Consider the following 9,078-nt stretch of genomic DNA (forward strand, 5'->3'; position numbering starts at 1 on the left):
GTCCTCCAAATTTGACGTACAACCCGACAAAATCCTAAAAGGAAGAATAGAACTATCGAATGACCAATGCAAAACACTAGTAATAATAAAAGAAGCATGATACTGAAATTCTAATAATCTAAATGCAATCCACCACTAGAATATAATAATCAGAAGAATCCAATATCATCCGAGTAACAATGACATACAACTAGATGAAATTAATACTTAAAATCTACAACACGAGACGTAGTACGTCGAGCAAAATAATCCAAATAAGGAAACCCTCATGTATATACCATATGTCTCAAATTGTAGATAATTAAATATTAATCCTGATCTATGTATGAAAAGAAATATAACTGGAAAATAAAGTATCAAAGTAGATATCAGCATGCATATCTCGTGTCCTCGCACAACAAGGTGTCTCAATCATCAAATATCTCAACAATAAGTCAGAATCTAGCCATCCTATAATAGATCATTGGTCCACATCTCACAAGCACCATAATCATCCAAGTGACAAGGTTATGTAACTAACCATTCTATAACAGATCACATGTACATATCTTACATAGAGTCAATGTTCATATTCTCGGATAACTGACTGTTCACAAATTCTCTACGTGAATCCAAACCCGCGAAATGATTCGGTGAGAGGACTACACGTAATCCGATTTCAGCCTGGTCCAAACTCAAACAAAACTCGGGTGACGAAACAATTTTACTGATCACGTGCGAAATGATTCACTAGCCCAACAGACTAACCCCGGTATGAAACGATTCACCAGAACGAGCCTGGAAGATACATCAACAATCACATCCGATCACAAAAACCAAGACTTTCCTATCCTAACTCTTCTTGTTTTTCTAAGTCAACACAATACCTATCTCTAGGGCTGGTACATGACATGAAAGGCCACGAAGGTCATGAACTACAAATGGTTCTTAATCACAACAATAATAAATGCAACTAATCATGAACACTAATGTCATGGCATATCATAAATAATCAAAATTAAGAATCATAAATTATGAACAACATCTATGCAATTCAGAAAATAACCTTTTTCCAAAATAATTTCCTTTAAATTATTTTCTCATATACTAATTCAACATAAACCCTTTTTCAAAATAACTCCTTTTAAATTATTTATTATTATAACAATTCAAAATAATCCCTTATTCCAAAATAAACTCTTTTAAATAATTCAAAAAATATTCTTTAAATATTCTTTTTAATATTCTCTCTTCCAAAATAAATTCTGCTCTCTTTATAATAATTCTAAAATAATCTTTAAATATAATAATCTATTAATTCAAATAATCTTTTTCTCTGAAAATAATTATTATCCTTACAATATCGATATAAATATTAAAATGATGAGTCAAAGAAAAGTGGAATCTTGCCAGCGAGGCCAAGGCCTTACGGACGAGGAGACGGCACTGCTGCGAATGTGGCGTGACGGTTCTGAAGTGGCTAAGGCGACGGCATCAGCACAGGGGTGGCATGACAGATCTGAAAGGGGGCAAGGCGCGATGGATCTGGTCGTATCTGAGGGTGGTGATGGTGAGGTGGCGATGGGTGGCGTCGGTGGTGAAGGCGGCGGCTGAGGTGGTGGTGAAGATGGGTGCGGAGAAGGAAGAGAGAGAAATATAAAGGAGAAGGTGGTGGCTGTGAGATGAAAACGAGAGAGAGATAGAGAGAAAAGATTATATATAAATAGGATTAAGGTTTAGGGAATAATTAGAGAAATAAAGAATTAATTAAGAAATAATTAGGGAAAAATAGGAATAATTAGGGAAAAATATTATAACTAATACGATACTTATAATAACAATAACAATAATAAAACAAATATTAATGTAAAAGTTTTTAACGCAACAAGTTAATTTATAATTATCAAAATCATTAAATAAATATAAAATTGGATTTTTAAATCGTAGAAAATTCTAGAAAATCAAGAAAATATAAATACTCTTTTTAAAATAATAATTTAATATTTTAAAATACCAAAAAAATTATTTTAACTAGTATCGAAAATTCATAGTCATTACAATCCCCAAACATGTAATCCTTCATCTTGGGTTTTGAAATATGTGGCAGTTTCACAGACCCACTGAAATGCTTATCCAACTTCCCTCGTAAACAACTTCAACTATTTTAGAGATACCCTCGTACTCTGTAACTCATCCACGAGTAGTTGAAAGTTGGTAATGGTGAAGATTTTTTGCCAAGAAATGGGAAACGAAATTTCGATAACAAAACCTAAAGCGTGTAGGATTAACAGTAGCAAAGCTTGATACCGCTGCAAGAAGTTTGATGATGTTTTACGAGGATAAGTTGCACAAGAAGGCATTGAACGAAGTTGAAGTGGAGCGTTGAAGGTCATTGAATGAACTTGTAGGCGAACTTTATAATGTTATTCGTTCCACTTGAGTTCAGTCCCTATAACCTGACTTTTGTTGCTGTAACTTTAGTTATCACATGAATAACATTGCAGTTTTATCTATTGATTGCTCTCTCCTTTTGTGCACTTAATAATCGTAATTTAGTATTTTTAGCAAACTCTCAGCTATTAACGGATTTGATTTGCCTTTACCAATTACCGTTTGAATAGGACTAGCCGTACTATTCCCCTTAGTACGATGAGTTGTCGAGAAATTTTTTTAGACTTAAAGCTAAATTTTCGTCTCTCCTCTTAGCCGTTCAAGGCATCGGGTTATGTTAATTACAACAATTAAGTTGTAAATCAGGTTAGGCCATGTCGTTTGGTGCGACGACTTAGCCTAAGAGTGAAATAGCGACTCATCACTTGGTAGGTCACTATCCGGGAATAGGGGGTCAATAAGGCACATCGCTTGGTAGACCCTCATCGACGGATAACGTCATCTGCGAGAATGACGGTGTTGGAATAATCAAGCTGTTCAGGAACGTAGGAGTATGACGACTGATTAGAATAGTAGCACATCGCATGGTAGGCTACTATCATCGGTTGTTCTAAAAATATTAGAATGCTCGGAAAGGATCAGGCTATTCAGTGACGTATGAGTATAACGACTGATCGGAATAATAGCACATCGCATGGTAAACTACTATCATCGATTATTCTAAGAAGATTAGAACGTTTAGAAATAATCAAGCCATTCAGGGACGTATGAGTATGATGACTGATTAGAATAGTAGCGCATCGCGTGGTAGACTACTACTTATCGGATAACGTCATTTGCATAATAACAGAGTTGACTATTAGAGGTAATCATTAACATGATAGGAATTTGTAGACCCACCAACTTGTTGAAGAGGATTGGTGGGGACGATCTGGGAGGAGATTAGTCATCAGAGGTGAGCGCTAACATGATAACATTGTGTGGACCTATCGTCCCATTGAAGAGGATCGACGGGGGAATTTAGAAGAAATCAGCTATCGGAGGTGAGTGTTTACATGATAACTTTGTGTGAGTTGAAGGAAGACTATGGGTATTACTTCTTTAAAATTTTTCCAATAATAGGTATCATGATCATATCGACATTCGGTTTGATGAGGTGATAAGCTCCATTCGAATAGACCGCCTTTATTACGAATGGTCCTTTCTATTTAGGTTAAAATTTTCATTTCTTTTAGAGTTGAATATCATCGGTCGTCGAATAGCAAGGACCAACTTTCCCTCTTTGAAAGATCTGTATTTGACTTTCTTGTCGAAAGCCTTAGATATACAGGCTTGATAGAACTCGATATGCAGTTGAGCTTCAAGCCGCTTTTCATCCAACGCCTCTAATTTTGCGAGACATCGTTGATGGCTTTCTTCAGTGGTCATCCCAGTCGCAAGTGCGATGCATAGAGATGGAATCTGAATTTTTAGAGGTAGTATGGCCTCATAACCATATACTAATGAATAAGGCATGATGCCTGTTAGGGTGCAGACCATGGTGCGGTATGCTCACAAGCTTTCATCGAGCTTCTTGTCCCAATCGCGTTTGCTAGCAGACGTCAGCTTCATTAAGATCTTAAAGATCATTTTGTTGAAAGCTTTGGCTAGTCCATTTGCTGACGAATTGTAAGCAATTGATGCTAGGTTCTGTACTCTGAACTTATCATAGAACCAGGTGAATGCATGACTAACGAATTACGACCCATTATCATGAATAATACGTCTAGGAACATCGTATTTATAGATGATGTAATGTTTGATGAATTTGATCACATTGCTAGTTTTGACTTCTCTTGAAGGAATAGCTTTGACCCATTTAGAGAAGTAATCAGTTATCGCTAGGATAAAGCAATGACCTTTTGCTGATGGCGGAGATATCGGTCCGACAATATCCATCCCCCATTTTTTAAATGACCACAAAGTCGCTGCCGGGTGTAGGTCTTCGGGCGGTCGATGTATGTAATTGGTATGAATTTGATACGCATGACAGCGTTTGGCATAAGCTACTGCGTCATTGACCATTCTGGACCAATAGTAGCCCATTATTCGCAAGCGATTCTAAAGCTTAGACCTAGGTTGGTGATCTCCGCATGTACCATCATGGGCCTCCCGTAGGGATTCTTGTACTTCTGTCATTGAGAGATACCGAAGCAACATGCCATCATACGACCTACGATACAATGTTTTTTGTTGTTGAGTCATAGTAGAATCTTGGCGTGCATCTGCAAACAACTTCTTGTTCTTTGACGTCTTCAGAGAGTATGCCATATAAGACATAGTCAATGATTGGGAAATGCCAATCTCTCGGTTTGAGTTGACCCGTGTTCTGATGAGTTACATTCACTTCCAGAGCATCCTTCGGTCGAAAGAGTTGCCGGTTTGCGACGATGACACATTGACGTGTTCCTAGCGGTTGAGCCAGGTTGGCTGCTAACGACACTAATGCATCTGCATGCATATTCTTAGAGTAAATCACGTGCTCAATTCAAAAGCTTTCAAATAACTCAGCTAATTTGATGGCTGCTTTTTGACACGTGATCAAGTCGTCATTCCTGACCTCGTATTTTCCTATCATCTGTTTGACGATGAGTTGAGAGTCATAATACATTTTGAGATGTCTTATCCCTAACTCTTTAGCAAGGTCGAGTCCAATAAGTAACGCATTATACTCAGCCACATTATTGAAACATGGCTCTGTTAAAGAGAAGGCTCGAGGTAGTACGTGGTTTTGAGGAGAGACCAAGACTACCTCCACTCCAGCGATGATATACCCACTTGTGCCTACGCGAGATGCGCCGTCAAAGAATAACTACCAAATTTCTTCCTGCGAGGTTGCATTGATCTCATGGGTTTCATCCCGCATATCTTCGAATAGATTGGTCTTCGAATCTAGCGGATGACTGCCATGACATCGCAGATTGCTTGCTCCTTTGACAGACTTCTGCGGTATGAAGTGAATATCATATTGGGACAGTAAGAGTGCCCATCTTGCCAATCGCCAATTTGAAGACTCGGGTTGCATCATGAAGACCCAGATAGGGTTTATCCGGGAGACGATGTGTATGGTTTGACCAACCAAGTAGTATCACATCTTTTGAATTGTAAACACCAGGGCCAAACATTCTTTTTCGACCATAGGGTACCGATGCTTGGCTCCCTACAGGGTTCTAATTAGATAATAGATGCCTTACTCGTGACCAGCATCATAATCTTGTGCTAAAAGAGCGCCAAGAGAATGTTCCATCGCTCGCACGTAGATTAGGAAGCATTTCCCTGAGACGGGCGCCGCCAAGACAGGTGGGTTTGAGAGATAAGTCTTGATCTCCTCGAATGCTTGTTGGCAAGCCTCGTCCCATACAAAAGAAACGTCTTTCTTCATCAATCTTGAAAAAGGTTGGCATTTACCCAAGAGATTGGCAATGAATCTGTGGATGAATGCCAAGCATCCTTGTAGTCCCCTTAATTCTTTGAGGTTTCTAGGTCGCTGAAGCTCTTGAATAGCTTGTACTTTGTCGGGGTCTATGTGGATTCCCTTGATCGTGATGATAAACCCAAGTAATTTGCTGCTCGACATTCCCAAAAATGACTTCGTAGGATTCATCTTCAATTGATGAGATCGCATGAGTTCGAACATCACTCTCAGGTCTTGAAGGTGATCATCTCTGTTGCGACTCTTCACGACCAAGTCATCCACGTAGCATTCGACTGTCTTTCATAAATGATCTCTGAAAATTATGCTCATGGCACGTTGGTAAGTAGAGCCTGCATTCTTGAGCCCTAAGGGCATAACTGTGTAATAGTATATTCTCGCTGGTGATCTGAACGAAGTGTGCTTCTTATCTTCAGGGTGCATTTTGATTTGATTATACTCCAAGAATCTGTCCATAAAAGATATCCTTTCAAACCCACATGTATTGTCAATAATGACGTCCGTAATAGGTAAGAGAAATTCATCCTTCGGACATGCGGCATTAAGGTCTCTGAAGTCAATGCAGATACGGGTCTTACCATTCTTCTTCAGGACTGGAACAATGTTAGCCATCCAATCGGGGTGTTGTTCCTCTCTGATGAAGCCTGACTCGATCAACTTCTTCACTTCGGCTTAGTTTGCCTCCATGATCTACGGACGAAACCATCTTTACTGTTATTTGACAGGTTTGGTATCCGACTTGATATTGAGGCGATGCATGGCTACTTAAGGATCAAGGTCAGGCATGTCCTCGTAATTCCAAGCGAATACATCAATATATTCCCGGATGAGGGATATAAGGTCTTTCTTCTCTTAGGGAGGTAAGTTGTCGCTTATAAATATGGGTTTGGAGTTAACCTATTCTCCCATATTTATTTGGAGGATCTTGTCCTCCATGGGTGGTTCACGTTGTTCAAACCGACCACTCTATTAGGCACTAACATAACGATTCCATGCTTCATCGTAAAGTGGGATCTGGTCGTCCTCGTCGATTTTAGTGGAATTAGCTATAGGCATGTTGATTGCGAGGTCCTTGAGTAGATTTCCCAAGCTTACATCTGAATCCCACATCGATGATGTTGATGATGAATCCCTAGAATGGGCTCTCTCGGATTCTTCGCCGAAAACATAATATAACGCTGATGAAGAGGAGACGTAGCCCAACCCTCTTTGAGTTTTGTCGTAATAATTGTCGAGCTTTCCTTCGGGCACGTAGGCAGGTCGGATAAGCATCTTTCGCCCTTTTCCATAATTTAAACCCTCCTTGTGGGCGAAATCATAACCCATGTTCTCCATCATATGTTTTGCTACTTGATTATAGTGTGAGAACTGGGGGACGGGTTCATCATCTTCCGACTCATCCCACAGCATACGCATGGGTTGATCTATCCTTCCAAAGATAATATTTTTCTGATTATCTTGGGCTGATACGACAAAGATTGCTTGTGAGGACTCGATTGTCCGTATTTTTGTGACAAACGATGAGTGCACATGAAAGTGCAAAGAAGAGTTATTATATAACCCTGTAATTAGATTGTTAGACTCATCCATACTAGACTCTGAACTAGAAGACCGGTAAGCAAAGTTAAAAATCTTCATTGGTAGCCAATTCATTTTCTTCGTTAGCGTCGGCTACATATAGCCACTTACAATGGGTTCAATATCGTTCAAGATAAGACCCTCATTGTATTCTGACTCAGTATCGGCCTCATTGCCGCTACCAGGTTCCTCGACCAGTGGTTCGTCCCCCGATTCAAAGTCCTGATAAAGTAAAGAGTCGGTGAAGTAGTTTTTGACCCCTTTGAAGGATTGCTTTTTGGAAAACACCATCTTCACTTGATCATAGTCATCCACATATTTTATGCACTAATGTAGTGTGGATGGGACTATTCGGTTGCTATGAATCCATGGCTGACCCAATAGCATATTGTAGGAAGACTTTACATCAATAACATAGCACGTCACTTCTGTCTTCATGTCACCCAACCGACATTTGAGGTAAATTTTCCCTTGCGGCCGGGTTCCGGTGGTGTTAAAGCCAAAGATGGTGGTAGTTATTGCAGACAACCATTTTTGAGGTACCCCCAAGTACTTGATAAGTTTTAGGGGAATAATGCTCAGTGTAGACCCATGATCCACTTGGATCCTGTCAACCTTAGAGGACCCGACATACCCCGTGAAGTACAAGGGTCAGTCATGAGATGTACTCTTGATGAGCATGTCCTCAGGAGTAAAGGTAATGCATAGAACCGGCTGTTTGGATATCTGGTATCATTGCAGGCATCCCTTTTCTGCGTCCTTCCGGAGTAGGTGAGAATTATGTAGCAAAAGCCTCAGAGTCAGCTAGTGCCTCTCGTAGAGCTTCTCGGGTAGACCTGGATAGGCGCAGGAGTTTGTACAAGGTAATCATAGCTGGAATGTTCCTCAGCTGCGGAAGTCTGTCGAATCGAAATGGTTGACTACTTGAACTTGGCTTGTTGGGATTCGGTCGAACTGCTTGTAATGATCCCACCGACGGCCTTGCTAGATTTTCTACCATTGAAGGGTAGTTCTTAACAAAGTTCTTCCCTGCTCGGGTAGCCAATGCATCCACCTCATTGTTTGAATCATTCGGGGTTGCCATTCCTATCTTGTCTTCATCGGGAATTGCAGAAACAACATTGCAAGGCTTAGCCTTACCCTGGGACTTCTTTGAAGACTTAGAAATTCGTTGCTCGTTGTCGAGGAGATAAGGGTGAACCCATATTAGCTGTCCTAATGGCAATGTCTGTGGTACTAGACCCTTCTCTCGCTGATTTGGGGATCGGTGTTGATGATATTCTGCTTCGCCTTGGGGTTGGGCACTACCCCTGCCGATGTATGGACTTCAAGAAGGTATGTCCTAAATTTCAAAGTGACTATATTTGTATTCACTTTCTTCTGCACCTTCTCCTTCTTTAAGACTCCCGCGTTATAAAGAGCTTGGAGCTTATCTTTGATGATATAGCACTTAGAGGTAGGATGACCAAGCATTCTGTGGTAAGCACAGTAGTTCGGATCGTCCGTTTTGTGTAGGTCCTCAGGATTCTTCACTTCCGGTAGCTTTACCCTATTGCTCTTGAGGAGAGTATCGAAGGTATCCGCGACTTGATCTTCTTTGAAGTCATATTGCCTCTGAGGTTGCGGTTCAAAAGACTTAAGCTTTTGCCTCGAAGCCG

Source organism: Asparagus officinalis, chromosome 5 (assembly GCF_001876935.1).
Source record: "Asparagus officinalis chromosome 5, Aspof.V1, whole genome shotgun sequence".
Taxonomy (NCBI): domain Eukaryota; kingdom Viridiplantae; phylum Streptophyta; class Magnoliopsida; order Asparagales; family Asparagaceae; genus Asparagus; species Asparagus officinalis.